This window comes from Stenella coeruleoalba (assembly GCF_951394435.1).
Source record: "Stenella coeruleoalba genome assembly, chromosome: 3".
In the NCBI taxonomy this organism is placed as follows: Eukaryota; Metazoa; Chordata; class Mammalia; order Artiodactyla; family Delphinidae; genus Stenella; species Stenella coeruleoalba.
Genome location: NC_137148.1, coordinates 157,516,382 through 157,534,177, shown reverse-complemented (window position 1 = coordinate 157,534,177; position 17,796 = coordinate 157,516,382). Strand labels below are relative to the sequence as shown.

The 17,796-nt window shown below is 41.9% G+C and overlaps 1 long non-coding RNA gene across 2 annotated transcripts in view; it reads left to right on the top strand.

Moving 5' to 3' along the window:
* Nucleotides 1-509: 509 nt before the first annotated feature.
* The window catches only part of LOC307183405, a 30,887-nt gene continuing 13,600 nt past the window's right edge, over nucleotides 510-17,796 (top strand). For both annotated transcript variants that reach the window (XR_013827462.1, XR_013827463.1), the window contains exons 1-4: nucleotides 510-678; nucleotides 1,596-1,808; nucleotides 4,982-5,108; nucleotides 5,850-5,945. This is a non-coding gene — a long non-coding RNA (uncharacterized lncRNA). The remainder of the gene's footprint in view (nucleotides 679-1,595; nucleotides 1,809-4,981; nucleotides 5,109-5,849; nucleotides 5,946-17,796) is intronic.

Sequence of the window (17,796 nt, the reverse complement as noted above, 5' to 3'; positions counted from 1 at the left end):
CGTTAATGCTTATTTTCTAAAATGCTATATAATTATGTTCATGGCTTACTGTCTGCTCCCTCCCTCCTTCCCCCACCCCCACCCCCCAAAAAAGTTCTCCAGAGCAATGATCTCTGTTTTGCTCACTGAGGTATTTCAAATCCTTTACAATAGGGCTTGGCGCGTAGCAGGTGCTCAATATACTTGTTGAAAGACTGAAGAGGAAATAGGTTTGTTTTTAGAAGGTTGTCTACTTGCCTTACTATCATTTACGGAGATGCAGAGCTACAATACACTGTCCTCGGCGAAACTCCGTTTCCTCTCGGAAGAACCGGGAACCCAGGAGCCGGCAACTCACGGAGCGCAGCCACTAGCCCAGAATGAGTACCCGGGCACATGACAGGCTCAGCCGGGCCTCTCCACGCAGCAAGCGCGGAGAACTACACTTCCCAGAATCCTTGGGTTCTCGCGTGGACTACATTTCTCAGGGGGTTAGCGACCGTTCCCCCGCCTCCACCTCACTACCCGGCTCCGGACCTGCACAGGGAGTTGGGCGTTTGTCGCTGGCGTGAGCGGCGTTCTGGGCTGGGGTCGGCCCAGACAGCACCCCGGGGAGTCCCGACCCGAAGTTGCTGTTAGGCCGTGGCAGTTCCGGAGCTTCCTGCCTGCGGCCCGCGGAACACCCGAGGCCTGGGTGAGGTGAGCGGCGGAGGCTCGGCAGGATGCGGGAGGGAGGACCGGGCTTCGGGAGGATGCGGCGCCGGGGTATGGGACAAAGGCCCAGGAGGCGCGAGCCGGGCCTTTGTGGGCGCCGGCGGGCCGAGGGCCGGGCACCCCGGCTCTGTCCGCCTGCCGCCACCAGCCATCCCACAGTACCCCTGAACGAGACAGGTCGGGCACTTCGTCCCCATTGGCTGGACCCAGCCACCCTTCTGCTTCCTCCCGACCCATTCCCAGTGCGCTACCTGCCCAGCGCCTTACGGCATTTGAATTTGTTTCGGGCCGGCAGTGAACGCGAGAAATTTCCTCCCTTTACTATCACTCCTGCACTTCCGAGTGACAGGCTTGTTTTGCGCGAGAAGTGAGTCGCCGACTTCCCCCAGTGGCAGAGCCAGGACTGGAACCCAGGTCTTTGGTTTTCTGTGCCCTTTCCTCAAGACAGCAGCCACCTCCCCGCCATAGGAGAGCTGATGTTTTCCCTTTCCGAAGCAGCTTTCTCTAGAAATCTGGAAATTGTTTCCTTGATAGGAGGGGGAGGAATTGGGTGGGAAGGCTTGAGGTGGAGAAAAGTTGTCACATGCACGCAGGGAGGTTAGAGCAGGTGCTCTGGAGCCCGCGGTGCTTGGAATCCTGGTGCCACCCTCCCTGGCTGTGTGGACTGGGGCAAGTTGCTCCCACTCTGCCCTCAGTTTCCTGATCTATAAAATGGGGTGCTGACAGTGCCAACTGTGCTGTGGGACTCGATGATGTATTGATAGGTAGTGCCTGGCACGGGGTGAGGCTCAGGGAGTTGCTGCTACTGCTGATGGAGTCCTAGGACCTTTTCCTCTGAGCCAGGGAAAGAGCTGGGCCTGGACCAGGACCCAGCCCTTCTCTCTGGTCCTCTCTACTCCTAGCTCCTGACTTCCTTCCTGAGGGCACATGGCATCATTCTCAGGTGGTGTAAAGGTTTCAGAGCTGCTGATTCTGAGGGGTGCAAAGCAGAAGGGCCTTCCTCCTGGCTCCCATTTTCTTCTCTCAGATTTGGCTTCTGGAGACTTCTCCCATCCTAAGGGGAAACTGCCCAGAAAGAGGACATGGCTACTGAACAGAGGGAAACAAGGTCTCAGGTGAGTGCATTACCATCTCAAGTCTTACGGACAAATAGGTTTGTTTTTTAACCCTCAGACTGAAGTTCTGTCCCCAGTACAGTCTTCGCCAGGATTTGGAGCCCATGTCCTTCTCCCTTTGAAGAGTCGGTCCATCCTGGTAGATGGTGGATTGCATAGGGATTGCTTGCCTCCAACCCCCCAATCCATGTGTTGTGTCTCTTTTTTTTTTTTCTGATAGACACTCTTTTATTCATTAATCTCAATTCACTGTATGATTACTGAATTGACAGGTAAGATGCCACATATCTTATACCACTTGGGGTCAGAACAAACAAATGTGCGCACTTGGCAGAGTTCCTTTCTGGCCTGCCTCCTTTGCTCAGTCATGTCCCCCTCCCTACCCTTGGCCAGGATGCTTTTCTTTTTCTTTCCACCCCGAGAATCTTCATGATACCTTACCCAGGCTTTTCCCAGTCCAGAGTTTTTAGTTTTTTCTCCCTCTTAACTTTCTGGATCATGTGCCTTGCTTCTATCACTCTCTTGAAAACTGATCTTGACCTGCCATTGTCATCTTTATTCTGTGGGAATGAGGGTGGGACCCCATCCAGGTGAGGCGGTGTGTGAACAAAGGATAGCCATTTTGGTGGGGACACAGATGGAGAGGTCTCTTGACTTTAAGAGCTGAGAGAAGACTCCTCAGGAAGTGGCAGGGAGGGTGCTGTGGGATATCAGTAGTGGAGAAGCAAGGTATACAGGGTGTACAGTTAGAAGTGGGGCTCTCAAGCCAGACAGCCAAGTTTGAACCCGTATCTTCTGTTACCATTTATGGGCCTTAGGCAATTGCATCTCTCTGTGCCTCAGTTTCCTCACCTGTAGAATGGGAATAACAACCATGCGTACCTCATAGGGTAGATGAGAGGAATTGCAGCATGGCAAGTGTTTCAGTAAGGGCCGGGCACATAGTTGATGTTGAATATGTGGTGGTTGTGGTAGCTGAACAATATTATTCTAGTACATGATACTATTACTGTTGATAGATAAAAATTAACTGTACAGTGTTTTTAGGAACCAGAAAATACTGTTCATTCTGTACTCATTTTCATCTAACAATAATAGTTAATGTTGCTGGGGGAATATCCCGAGGGCTTTACCTTTGTTCTCACTCTCATAACAGCGCAGCAGTTATTACCCCCATTTTACACATGAGGAAACTGAGGCTTAAAGAAGTCAAGTGACCTGAAATCAAACCCAGGTATGTCTGGCCTCTGAGTTCATGCTGGTTATTGTCCAGCCATTCCTCTGGTGCATCTCTCAGAACACATGGCAGGCCCAGCCCCTGTGTTACCAGAGCTCTCTGCAGTGCGATGTTGTATATCATTTGGACCCACGAAATGTCATGGTGGTTGATCTTCTGAGGCTATGGCTAGGACCTGCCTTTGCATATTTGGACTGCTTTTTTCTAAGGCTTTCACATTCCATTCCAACAGAGCCAAGCTGCTCTCTTGCCCAGAATTTTCTCTGTCCCTGTGTGTGAGTCCTGTGTGACATTTCTCCCTAACCTCACCTGCTGTGTGGAATTGTGTGTAAAACTCAGTAATAGGATGTTTAAGATAAGAGAGAGAGTATACCAAGTGCTGTGTTGGAAGAAAACTTTAGTTATCATCCTGTCTCTGCCATTAATAAAGTATGTGACCTGGAATCTTGACTGTCCTGGATCTTGTGTTCCTTGTCTCTAAAATGAGGATTAGCAGATATGGTGTATGGTCCTATCCAGCTACACATTTTCCTTTTAGTGTTCAAATTCATGCACTTTTCTTGTCTGCCAGTTAGATTGTAAGTTCTTTGAGAGCAGAGATCATTTCTTATATTCCTCCCAATGTGCCAATAATTTAATGCCTTTTCTTACTATAAAAATATTGCATGATCATGGCAAAAAACTTTATAGAGAATAAAACATGCACATATATATATATGGGTATATGTATATATGCTTGTAAATGTACATATGTGCATAGATGTGTGTATGTACATGTATTTGTCTATATATTTTTTCCGTATATGCAACAAAAAAGTAAAATCACCCTTAATCCCACCATCTGGAGATGATCGCTGTCAGCCATTTGTTCTGCATCTCTCAGCATCACTTGCTATGTACATATATAATTTTTTTTCAAAAATGGAACCAAACTATACATACTGATATGTAACTTGCTTTTTATACTTAACATTATTATGAATGCCTTTTTAAGTCAAAAATACTGACTTACACCATCAATTTTAATGATTCATAGTACTTTATATTGACATGATAATAGGTAAGATCTGAAGCTTTAATATGAGCCATGTATGGTTTTAAGTACATTGTATGGATTATTTCATTTATTTATTAACTATTTGGTAGGTTTTGAGAGGCAGTTTGACAGAGTGGTTAGGAATGGAGCCTTAGACATCCACCTGGAATTGGAATCCCAGCACTACCACTGACCAATTGTGTGACTTTAGACAAATTTCTTATCCTCTCTGTGACTTCTCTTGTGTAAAACGAGGACAATAATAGTACCTTCTTCCTAGCGTTGTTGTGAAGGTAAAATAAAGATTTACACTAAAGATTAATATAAAGCTCTAAGAATAGTACTTGTCCTGAAGAAAGCATTCAGTTAATGATAGCTGTTTTAATTTCCATTATTACTGTCCTCAGGCTGCAGAGAGCACACAGATAGTGCCTTAAATTATTTAACCGAGCCTCTGTCAGTGATTATTTAGGTTGTAGGTGTTTCTGTTTCTCTGCTGTTAACTAACACCATAATAAATGTCCTTTTGTGTGCATTTTTTTGCACTGTTCATTATCAAACAAATATAGTAATTGGAGAGTTAAAAAGTATGCACATTTTAAAGCTCTTAATATGTATTACCAAATTGCTATTAGAAAGATTATTCTAATTAACACTCCCACTAATGGTCTTAATACCTCCACACATCTCTGTGTGGTTAACACAGGGCCTGGTTCATACTTCATGGTACTCAGTATGTATTTGTCACAGGTCAAGTGTTCATTAAACCAGTGACTTGAAACCTTAAGAACCTAGAATAATATAGAAGCATTTCATGGTAGCCTGTCTACTTCCCACTGCCGCCCTCTTCACCCTGTGTGATGGGTGGTCTTGGGTGAGCTGGGATGCTTGTCTCTACAGCTGTCAGTGACGTTTGAAGATGTGGCTGTGCTCTTTACGCGGGATGAGTGGAGAAAGCTGGCTCCTTCACAGAGAAACTTGTACCAAGATGTGATGCTGGAGAACTATAGCAACTTGGTGTCATTGGGTAAGGAAATTTCCTCTGTTTAGAAATTGGGATAATTCAGCATCTGATTCCCTGGATAAAAGCCATGGATCATCAAAACTTTAGCTGAGTTTTGCCTTAGCACTGTACAAATTGGATCTCCACAAATAAATCTGAAAAACTTTTTCCTGCTAATAGGCATGGATGCCTCATGCCCCACGGATGGGACAGTCTACAGAGCTGCACATTAGAAATTCCCTCATAGTTCAGGCATTTCCCACTATGATTGTTCTATGATGTGTCTGCTCATCTCTAAGCAGAGAGCATCTTTCATCCCTCTTCTTTGACCCACCACTTGCCTTTCCCGTTCACTTTTCCAGCTAGATTAACACTGTATAATCCATATTTGAAAGGGAACCAGATAGTGTTTTCTCATTTTAAACAGTCTACCTGGTATCTTCTCCATAGATACCTGTTTATAAATATGTATTTAGTCTGTACATCTCATATATTTCCTCTTTTATAGAAAGCTAATGGTACCCTATTTCAAGGGTACATGTTTATTGTATCTTCCTAACATGCAACTAATTATTACATTGTTATGTTTTACAAGTCCCTTGCTTTTTCCCTAACACACCCCTCACATCATGGGGGCAGAACTTGAGCACCCTAAGGAGCTCTTTATATCATCCTGTAAGTTTCCACTCAGATCTCAGATACCTCTTCGTGTCAAAACCAAGTTTGTTGTTGTTGTTATTTTTTTGTTTTTTTTTCTATGAGCAGGACTCCTATTTTCCAAACCTGCAGTGATCTCCCTGTTGCAGCAAGGAGAAGATCCCTGGAAGGTAGAGAAAGAAAGCCCTGGAGGCTCCTCTGTAGGTGAGTGGGTGGGGAATCTCTGCAGGCAGCAGTCTGGTAAAGGAGTGCATGTGCAACTTGGAGATGTTGGTCAGGGAAATTTCTCCAAGTTCTCAGTCCTCAAGAAGTTTTGGAGAAGGGTCACAAACTTCTGCGTCATGTCTGATAATCACTTCACAGGTAAATCTCTCAGGATCTTTATTCTTTTCTCTTGTTTCGGAGGAGGGCTGCATTTTCATGTATTCACTGAGCAAACTTAGTCCATTTAAGGAACTGCAGATAATTCATTCTGACTGAAGCCCAGGGTTGTGGGAAAAGAAAGAGATGAGGAAGGAAATGAGATCAGAAAGCCAGGTGGGGGCCACACTCTGAAGTGCTTTGGTACAGTTCTTAGAGATGGGAACTGTCCGTGGGTGACTGGAAATAATTCAAGGATTTTAAGCAGAAGAATTACATGGTCCTTGATATTTTAGAAAAAATGGTCAGAGTCTGAAACACTTTAAATGTCCTTCGGTAAAGGCATAGCTAAAGAAGCTGAGGTGGGTCCCTACACTGGCACACAGCACCACAGTCAGAAACAAGAAGCACTGGTGTGGGTGGAGCTCCAAGGCACGTGAAGGACTAAAGCTAGTTACAGTGCATGATTATGACATGTCACCATTTATGTGTAAAGAAAATTACGTGGGTGTTTGTCTATATGCATAATATGCATGTAAGTGCTGAGAGAAAGGTCGCGGGACACCTAAGGTGGTAACTAGTTACATTTGGATTAGGATCGAGAATGAGTATTGATGAAAGGGGACTTTATTTACATGTAATGTTATTAAAATTTTCACAGAGAATATATTCGTAAAGTCCTTATTATGCAATTTCAATTTAATAAGAATGGTCACTTTGGAAACACTGTTGGTCTTAGATTTGAAGTGAGGAAAAACTAGAGGTGGGAACCTTCTGGAGATTATTGTGTAATGCAGGCAAGACGTTACCTGCAGGAAGGCACGTGCAGTGGGTTCAGGAAAGAGGAGAGAGAGACTTCCCTGGTGGCGCACTGGTTAAGAATCTGCCTGCCAATGCAGGGGACATGGGTTTGATCCCTGGTCTGGGAAGATCCCACATCCCACAGAACAGCTAAGCCTGTGCGCCACAACTACTGAGCCTGCGCGTCACAGTTACTGAAGCCGGCGTGCCTAGAGCCCAAGCTTCACAACAAGGGAAGCCACCACAATGAGAAGCCTGCGCACTGCAACAAAGAGTAGCCCCGACTTGACACAGCTAGAGAAAGCCCATGCGCGGCAACAAAGACCCAATGCAGCCAAAAATAAATAAATAAATAAATATAACATTTTTTTTAAAAAAAGGAAAAAGGAGAGGTCCCTTTGTTAAGGGTTCAGGATGAGTTCGGTGTGGCATGGGTTTCATTTGAGATGTGAGTGAAATATGGGTAGAGGTCGCCAGTGGACAGCTGTAGAAGGTATACAGGGTTGGAACTCAACAGGGAGGTCAGGGAGCCGTCAGTGAGAAGGTAGCATTTGAAACCTTGAGCTGAGCAGACGAGGGAACGGAGGAGAGGACAGAGTCCCAGGAAACCTCAATGTTTATGAGGTGAGTTAAGAAGGAAGAATCTGGCTGAGCCTGAGAAGAAGTCACCAGAGGAGAAAACTGGCAGATTCGGCTGTCATGGAAGTTGAGGACTGAGAACTGTTGAATTGGGGAGGCCAGGGCTCTGGGGGAGCCAGGTTCTAACCCTCGCCCACTGCTTTCCTGTCCCGTGATAAACAGCAGTGCAACCTTGGACAGAAGGACGCAGGTCCTGCCCTGGCGGAGCTCAGTGGAGGGGGAGGCTAAGCGCACACAGGGCTGTGGAATGACAGACTCCGGTGAGGACCTCGGGAGAAGAGCCACAGGTGCTGTGAGAACGTGGAACAGGAGGGGTGCTGTGGGTAAGGCTTCCCGACGAAGGGCCGGATCCCACGTTGTGAGAAGCGTTCAGGCACAGGAAGAGCATGTCCGAGAGTCCAAACAAAGGAAGCCGGGTTGTAGAGACGGGAGCGGGGAGAGGGGGCCGGGACCTGAGAGCCAGGCACAGCCTCTGAGGAGTTGAAGTACCCTGGCCACGGGCCCAGGTTTATATTCTGCAAGGATCAGCCTGAAACCAATGTGGAGCCACCTGGCATAGACATGGTAGGACTTGTCTGAGGTTGCTGTTGGGTCCAGACGAGTCAGTGATGCCCCCACACAATGGGGGCCCAGCAGAAGTGCTGTGGGACAGGCTGTCTCGATCCCTAAAGCGCCCACACCTTTAGTAGAGCTCATTCTTTCCCGTATAAAGTGAGATCTTTTGAGGTGGGAACACACTTATCTCTCCTTATATCTTTTAACTGTCATTTGGGAGAAATATTCTAATTTTGTGGGAACTGCTGGAGACCACCACAAAGTAAACAGAGAACGCAGGCAGCAGGGAACCAGTGGAGAGTTTAGGAGGAGCGTCAGGTGTGGACTGAGTATGGCTTGGAAGATCAAAGGAAGAGAAGGAAGAATTGTTCACTTTCCATTCGCCTCGGGAGCCTCTGATCCATGAGGAGTCCCCCTTCCTGAGTGAAGTGTTAGTTGGATTAAACTGAATAGAAAGTATGACTGGAGTCGAAAGCTGTCCAGAGAGACCCTGAAGACACCTAGTGGTGATGTCAAGTCCTTCTCAGGTTTGGGAAGCTGTCCCTGAAGGAAAACTCTGGGTGTCTGGAGGAAGTAAGGACATCAGAGCCAACCAGTGTGTGCGTTTCTCTTGATGGGATGAACCTCCTCTCTTTGGTCAAAGGTGACAGTCAGATGGAGCGTCCTGGGAGTGCTGGCCTGTGGTTGTGTCTCTCCTGCAACCCTGGCGAGTCTCCCATCTGCCTGGACTAAAGTGCCCTCAGAACAGTTTCCCTTCCAAGGGGAGCTCAGTTCTCTGAGCTCAGGTGAAGGATCTGGATGTTCTTGGAAGCACCTTGATCATTAACTCTAGACCAGAACCAAAAACCGACCCTTTGAACAGCCGGTGACAGAAAAGCTTATGCTTCCAGGATAGGACCCCTAGAACCTCTAATTGCCTCCAAATGTGCTTTTAAAATATTATTTTCACATCAAAACTATTTACAACTAGGAAAAATAAAACGAACAGAAAAAACAAACTGTGTCACCCCTGGCTCTGTATGTTTTATATTGAGAAGTGGGAGGAAATGGCTCAAAGAGACTCATCTGAGTCTCTTCCTTAAGAAATGAACCCAGGGCTTCCCTGGTGGCGCAGTGGTTGAGAGTCTGCCTGCCGATGCAGGGGACACGGGTTTGTGCCCCGGTCCGGGAAGATCCCACATGCCGCGGAGTGGCTGGGCCCGTAAGCCATGGCCGCTGAGCCTGCGCGTCGGGAGCCTGTGCTCCGCAACGGGAGAGGCCACAACAGTGAGAGGCCTACATACCACAAAAAAAAAAAAAAAAAATGAGAAAAGAAATGAACCCAAAGTCTAATCATTTTTCTGGAATATTTTATATGTGTATATATATATATGTATACATACATACATATATACATATATATATATAATATGGATAATGTGATTAAATCAACTTGAACGTCTCATGAGTTTGGTTGACACCCAATGTGAAAATATTCTTAAAATCAAAAATTTAAAAATTCAGGGATGATTAGGTAAATTACCTCCAATGAAAAAGTGTTTGTCTTTTTCTCTTTCTTTGTTATATTTATGCTAGAATTCAGGGCAGACTGAACCTGGCAGGGTGGTTGGCTGAGGGGTCCCTTGTGGGCTGCCTTCCACCCACCAAGATTTGATGAGGCTGCATCTGCAAATTTTTTTAATTTGCAGAAAGGTGCTCTAGGGGTTAGAGCAGCAGTGGTTTTAACATAACATGCAGTGGTTTTAAAGAGTTAATTTACAAGGTGAAAGTTGAGCCCAAATGCTCTGTAGTCCTGTTTAATATGTTTGATTTAGTCTTGTTCTCATCCCCTGCCACCAACATCTGTTGTCCTTGTAGCTGCCAGAATGGTCTATTTAAAAGGTAGATCAAGTTATCTCACTCCCATGCTCAAAACCTTTAGTAGCTTCTATCACGTAGAACACAATCCAAAGCCCCTAGTGTGGCCTTCGTGGTCTGGTCTTGGCTACCTTTTCACCTTCACCTCCTTCCTCTCTGCCCTTCATTCAAGAACTCTAATCCCCTGGTCTCCTTGTAGTTCTTCAGACAGGCCACCTCAGGGCCTCTGCACTTGTTTTTTCCTCTCCTGGACCATTCTTCCTGAGCCACAAGCCCACATGACTGACTTCCTTGAGTTGCGCAGGTTTCTGTTCAGATGGCACTTTGTCTATTAGACACAGCACATCTGAACATGGCCCTCTGTCCTCCACATTCTTTTTTTTTTTAAATTTTATTGAAGTATAGTTGATTTACAATGTTATGTTAATTTCTGCTGTACAGCAAAGTGATTCAGTTATACATATATGTATTCTTTTTCATATTCTTTTCCATTATGGTTTATCACAGGATATTGATTATAGTCCCCTGTACTATATACAGTAGGACCTTGTTGTTTATCCATTCTATATATAATAGTTTGCATCTACTAATCCCAAACTCCTAATTTAACCCTCCCCAACCCCTTTCCCCCTTGACAACCACAAGTCTGTTCTCTATATCTGCAAATCTGTTTCTGTTTCATAGATAAGTTCATTTGCGTCATATTTCAGATTCCACATGTAAGTGATATCATATGGTATTTGTCTTTCTCTTTCTGGCTTACTTTACTTAGTATAATCTCTAGATCCATTCGTGTTGCTGCAAATGGCATTATTTCATTCATTTTTATGGCTGAGTAGTATTCCATTCTGTATATATACCACATCTTCTTTATCCATTCATCTGTTGATGGACATTTAGGTTGTTTCCTTGTCTTGGCTATTGTAAATAGTGCTGCTGTGAACATAGGGGTGCATGTATCGCCTCTTTCTTTTTTTTTTTTTTTTTTGACAAAGGAAACACAACATTTTTATACTTAATGCATTCTTTAAAACATGCATGCAAGTTAAATGTGTAAAATCCAAGCAACAGACTTAAATGTTATAAGAAGGTCTCCATTCTCAGAGAGCTAAAAAATAAATGTGGACATGAATTTTAGTGGTGTAATCTCCATTTCACTTATAGTTTTAATTTTGTTCATTTCCTTTACAGTTCAGTGGCTTGACTCCTTTTTTTGTGGAGGGGAGGGCTAGCTGTCTACTTTTTTTTTAAATTTTTATTGGAGTATAGTTGCTTTACAATGTTGTGTTAGTTTCTACTGTATAACAGAGTGAATCAGCTGTACGTATACATATATCCCCTCTCTTTTGGATTACTTCCAATTTAGGTCACCACAGAGCATTGAGTAGAGTTCCCTGTGCTATACAGTAGGTTCTCATTAGTTATCTATTTTATACATAGTCTCAATAGTGTATATATGTCAATCCCAATCTCCCAATTCATCCCACTCCCCCTTCCCCCTCGGTATCCATATGTTTCTTCTCTACGTCTGTGTCTCTATTTTTGCTTTGCAAATAAGATCATCTATACCATCTTTCTAGATTCCATATATATGTGTTAATATACGATATTTGTTTTTCTCTTTCTGGCTTATTTCACTCTGTATGACAGTCCCTACGTCCATCTAAGTCTCTATAAATGACCCAATTTCACTCCTGTTTATGGCTGAGTAATATTCCATTGTATATATGTACCATATCTTCTATATCCATTCCTCTGTTGATGGACATTTATGTTGCTTCCATGTGCTGGCTATTGTAAATAGTGCTGCAGTGAACATTGGAGTGCCTGTGTCTTTTTGAATTATGGTTTTCTCTGGGTATATGCACAGCAGTGGGATTGCTGGGTCATATAGTAGTTCTGTTTTTAGTTTTTTAAGGAACCTCCATACTGTTCTCCATAGTGGCTGCATCAATTTACATTCCCACCAACAGTGCAAGAGGGTTCCCTGTTGTCCACACCCTCTCCAGCATTTATTGTTTCTAGATTTTTTTGATGATGGGCCATTCTGACCAGTATGAGGTGATACCTCATTGTAGTTTTTTTTTTTTTGCGTTACACGGCCCTCTCACTGTTGTGGCCTCTCCCGTTGCGGAGCACAGGCTCTGGACGTGCAGACTCAGCGGCCATGGCTCACGGGCCTAGCCACTCCACAGCATGCGGGATCTTCCCAGACCGGGGCACGAACCCGTGTCCCCTGCATCGGAAGGCGGACTCTCAACCACTGCGCCACCAGGGAAGCCCCTCATTGTAGTTTTGATTTGCATTTCTCTAATAATTAGTGATGTTGAGCATCTTATCATGTGTTTTTTGGCCATCTATATGTCTTTGGAGAAATGTCTATTTAGGTCTTCCACTCATTTTTTAATTTTTAATTTTTTTTTTATATTGAGCTGCATGAGCTGTTTCTATATTTTGGAGATTAATCCTTTGTCAGTTGCTTCATTTGCAAATATTTTCTCCCATTCTGAGGGTTTTCGTTTTGTTATGGTTTCCTTTGCTGTCAAAAGCTTTTAAGTTTAATGAGGTCCCATTTTTTACTTTTGTTTTTCTTTTCATAACTCTAGGAGGTGGGTTAAAAAAGATCTTGCTATGACTTATATCAAAGAGTGTTCTGCCTGTGTTTTCCTCAAGGAATTTTATAGTGTCTGGCCTTACATTTAGGTCTTTAATCCATTTTGAGTTTATTTTTGTGTATGGTGTTAGGGAGTATTCTAATTTTCTTCTTTTACGTGTTAGCTGTCCAGTTTTCCTAGCACCAATTATTGAAGAGGCTGTCTTTTCTCCATTGTATATTGTTGCTTCCTTTGTCATAGATTAGGTGACCGTATGTGTGGGGGTTTATCTCTGGGCTTTCTATCCTGTTCCATTGATGTATATTTCTTTTTTTGTGCCAATACCATACTGTCTTGATTACTGTAGCTTTGTAGTATAGTCTGAAATCAGGGAGCCTGATTCCTCCAGCTCCCTTTTTCTTTCTCAAGATCACTTTAGGTATTCGGGGTCTTTCATGTTTCCATACAAATTGTAAAATTTTTGGTTCTAATTCTGTGAAAAATGCCATTGGTAATTTGATAGGGATTGCACTGAATCTGTAGATTGCTTTGGGTAGTATAGTCATTTTCACAATGTTGATTCTTGCAATCCAAGAACATGGTATATCTCTCCATCTGTTTGTGTAGTCTTTGATTTCTTTCATCAGTATCTTATAGTTTTCTGCATATAGGTCTTTTGTCTCCTTAGGTAGGTTTATTTCTTGGTATTTTATTCTTTCTGTTGCAATGCTCAATGTAATTGTTTCCTTAATTTCTATTTCTGATCTTTCATTGTTAGTGTATAGGAATGCAAGAGATTTGTGTATTAATTTTGTATACTGCAGCTTTACTAAATCTATTGATTAGCTCTAGCTGTTTTCTGGTGGCATCTTTAGGATTTTCTATGTATAGTATCATGTCATCTGCAAATAGTGACAGTTTTACTTTTTCTTTTCCAATTTGGATTCCTTTTATTTCTTTTTCTTCTCTAATTGCTGTGTCTAGGAGTTCCAAAACTATGTTGAATAGTGGCAAGAGTGGGCACTAGGGGTGCATGTATGTTTTCAAATTATAGTTTTTTCTGGATATATGCCCAGGAGTGGGATTACTGGATCATATGGCAACTCTATTTTTAGTTTTTGAGGAACCTCCGTACTGTTTTCCATGGTGACTGCACCAATTTACATTCCCACCAACAGTGTAAGAGGGTTCCCTTTTCTCCACACCCTCTCCAGCATTCTTCCACAGTCTTTATGCCCTCACCATGTGTTATTTTCGCTCAGAGTACTTATCACTGCAAAATAGTACATATTTATTTATAATCTGCTCTTCCTCTGAATTATAAACTCTCTTGTGCTGGGTTGTCTGTTTCATTTGTACCCATTTCTCCAGTACCTAAAATAGTGCTCGGTCAGAGTTGGCTTCCAGTTAATGAATGCATGAATGACTTGGCTAGGTTAGTGGTGATGGACACAGAAAGAAGAGAACCAGTTTCAGAGACATTTAGGAGATAAATGCAGCAGGACTTAAAGATGAATTGGATATGGAAGATAAAGGAGATTGAGTTGTCAAGGATGGTTGCTTGGTTTGTGACTTGTTCAGGGATGGATAATGATATAATTCACTGAGATAGTGGTAGTAGGAGATCAGATTTGGAGGTATGATACCAATTTGATTTTTTACTTTAGAGGGAATTTTACTTTTAAAAAATTTTTTTTGATTTTAAGATAATTTTAGATTCACATAAGAAGTAGTACAGAGAGATCCCATTGGTCCTTTACCCAGTTCCAAAACTATAGTTCAAGACTGCAAACAAGATATTGATGTTGATACAGCAAAGATATGGAAGAATTCCTTCTGTCACATAAGGATCCTTCCTGTTACTCATTTTTAGACACCCACTTTCATCTTGTTCCTTGTCCCTGTTCCTCACCTCCTCTTATTCTTAACCCTTTGTAACCACTAGTCCATTTCTATAATTTTGTCATTTCAGGAATGTTATTTAAATGGAGTCATACAGTATGCAACCTTTTAGGACTGTTTTTTTTTTACTCAGCATAATTCTCTGGAAATTTATTCAAGTAGTTCCTTGTCAGTATTTCCTTGTTACTTATCAATATTTCATTCCTTTTGATTGCTGAATAGTTTTTTGTAAAACACATATACCAGTTACATAACCATTCACTGTTGAAGGACATATGGGTTGTCTCCAGTTTCTGACAATTACAAGTAACATTGCTATAAACATTTGTGTACAGGTTTTTGTGCAAAAGTAAGTTTTTATTTCTCTGTGATAAATGTGGAGGAGTGCAATTACTGGGTCATGTTGTAGTTGCATGTTTAGTTTGAAAGACACAGCTAAATTGTGTTCCAGAGTGGCTGTACCAATTTACATTCCACCAGCAACGCAGCAGCATATGAGTGATTCAGTTTCTGTGCATCCTTGCCAGCATTTTGTGTTGTCAATGCTTTTATTTTAGCCATTCTGATAGGTATATGGTGATATACACTGTGATTTTAATTTGCATCTTCCTAAGTTCTAATGATGTTATTTCCATGTGCTTTTTTGCCATCTGTATATCTTCTTTGATGAAATGTCTGTTCGTGTCTTTTGTCCATTTTCTAATTGTTTGGTTTTTTGCTGTTGAGATTTGAGAGTTTTTTATATATTCTAGATGGTAGTCATTTGATGGATATGTGGTTTGCAAATATTTTTTCCTAGTCTTTAGTTTCCTTTCATCCTCTTAATTGTGTCTCTGAGGAACAAAAGTTTTAATTTTGAGAGGTCTGGTTCATCAGTGTTTCCTTTTATGGATTGTCCTTTCGTTGTCAAGTCTAAGAACTCTTTGCCTATCCTCAGATCTTGCAGATTTTCTTCTGTGTTTTTTCTAAAAATGCTGTAGTTTTACACTGTACATTTATTTCTGTGATTCTTTTGCATCTAAATTTTGTATTAGATGTAGGATTCGGTCAAGATTCTTTTTTTTTTGCTTATGGACAGTCAGTTGTCCCAGCATTATTTGTTGAATAAGCTATCTTCCTCCACTCAGTTCTTTTACACCTTTGTCAAAAAGCTGTTGAGCCCATTTGTGAGTCTGTTTCTAGGTGTTCTGTTTCACTGATCTGTGTGTTTATCCCTCCACCCACATCACACAGTGTTGATTACTGTAGCTATATATAGGCTTTAATATTGGGTGGGTTGATTATTTCTTTATTCTTTTTCAAAGTTGCTTTAACTATTCTAGTTTCTTTGCTTTTCCATATAAATTTTAGAATAATCTTATTTATATCTACGAAAAAATCTTGCTGAGATATTGCAGTAAACCAAGTAAACTTGAAGACAGTTGAGATCTTTACTATGCTGAATCTTCGAATCCATCAATATGGTGTATCTTACCATGTATTTAGCTCTTTTTTGTTTTTGTTTTTGGCCACAATGTGCAGCTTATGGGATCTTAATTCACCGACCAGGGATTGAACCTGGGCCCTCAGGCCCTCAGCAGTGAAAGCGCTGAGTCCTAACCACTGGACCACCAGGGAATTCCCTATTTAGCTCTTACTTAATTTCTTTCATCAGTGTTTTGTAGTTCGCAGAATACAAGTCCTGTACATATTTTGTTACATTTATACCTAAGTATTTTTTGAGTAATTATAAATGGTATTATAAATATAATTTCAGTGTCCACATGTCCATAGTATATGGAAATAATATTGATTTTTGTATGTTTATCCTTATATCCTGTGACCTTCCTAAACTCCTAATAGTTCTAGGAAATGTTTTGTAGATTCCTAGGGATTTTTTTAATGTACTATCATCTCAAGATAGGGATAGTTTCATTTCTTCCTTTCTGATTTGTATGATTTTTATTTCCTTTTCTTACGATATTGTACTAAGTAGACTTTCAGTACTATACTGATTAAGAGTGGTGAGAACAGACATTCTTGCCTTGTTCCCAATCTTAAGTATAAAGCATTTAGCCTTTCACCATCAAGTATTCTGTTAGCTCTAGGTTGCTGCAGATGCTCTTTATCAGGTTAAGATATTTTTCTGGGAGGCCAAATGACCTTCACTTCAGCAGATTACATTTATAACATAGTGACTAAGAGATTTAAGAGTCATACCAACCAAATACAGTGGGTGAACCTTGATTGTTTCCTAATTGAAAAAATTTATGAAGCAATTAGGGAAGTTCAAACACTTCCATGTATATAAGATGCTACTAGTGAGTAGTGTTAAGTTCATTGGCTGTGAGATGTTTTGCTTTTTTTGTTTTTTTTTTAAGACCTTATCCTTGAGAAATGCATTTGGAAACATTATTAGATGAAATGATATGATGTTTAGGATTTGCTTTAGCCAGTCTGATGGAGGAGGAGTAAGAGCTTATATATGAAGTGTTGGTGGTGGTTGTTGCATTGTACAATTCTATTTTTGTATATATTGAAATTTTTCCATAATAAAAAGTTTTAAAAATTGGAGTTACGAAAAACAAATTGTCTAGACCAGCATTCCTTTTTTCAGTAAGACACAGGATGTTCACAAAATGTGCACCCATCTATAATTATACTGTTATGTGTAATTCCCAGCATACCAATTTTAAGTCTTTCGATCCTCTGGTTCTCAAGAAAGCCCTGTGAGAGTGCCAATTAAAGTCACATTTTTATTGAGATATGACATTGAATCTGACTGATTATTGGATAAATCAGGGAAATACTTCAGGAAATAAGGCCAAAAAGCCATTTGGGGTAAAAAAAATATTGATTCTGCCTTCAACCCTCACCCGTATTCCTTCATGTAGTATTGGGGAAAGTTTTTTTTAATCTCCTGCCAACTCAGAAAAACCTCTCCAAAAGACAGAAAACAGTTACTATTGAATAAACATTAAACCAGATTTCCACATGCATCATAGGTAACCTGCTGATGAGATTAAAAAGGGTGGCGTTTCTTTCTGTTTTTTTTTTTTTTTTTTGCAGTACGCGGGCCTCTCACTGTTGTGGCCTCTCCCATTGCGGAGCACAGGCTCCGGACGCACAGGCTCAGTGGCCATGGCTCATGGGCCCAGCCGCTCCGCGGCACGTGGGATCCTCCCGGACCGGGGCACGAACCCGTGCTCCCCGCATCGGCAGGCAGACTCTCAACCACTGCGCCACCAGGGAAGCCTTCTTTCTGTTTTTGTAATGTAGCTGAGCAATTACATACATGTTCTCGAGGTTAATTGTAATTTGTCCTCATTTAAGGGCACTGACAACACAGTTAGCTATACATTCTTTCA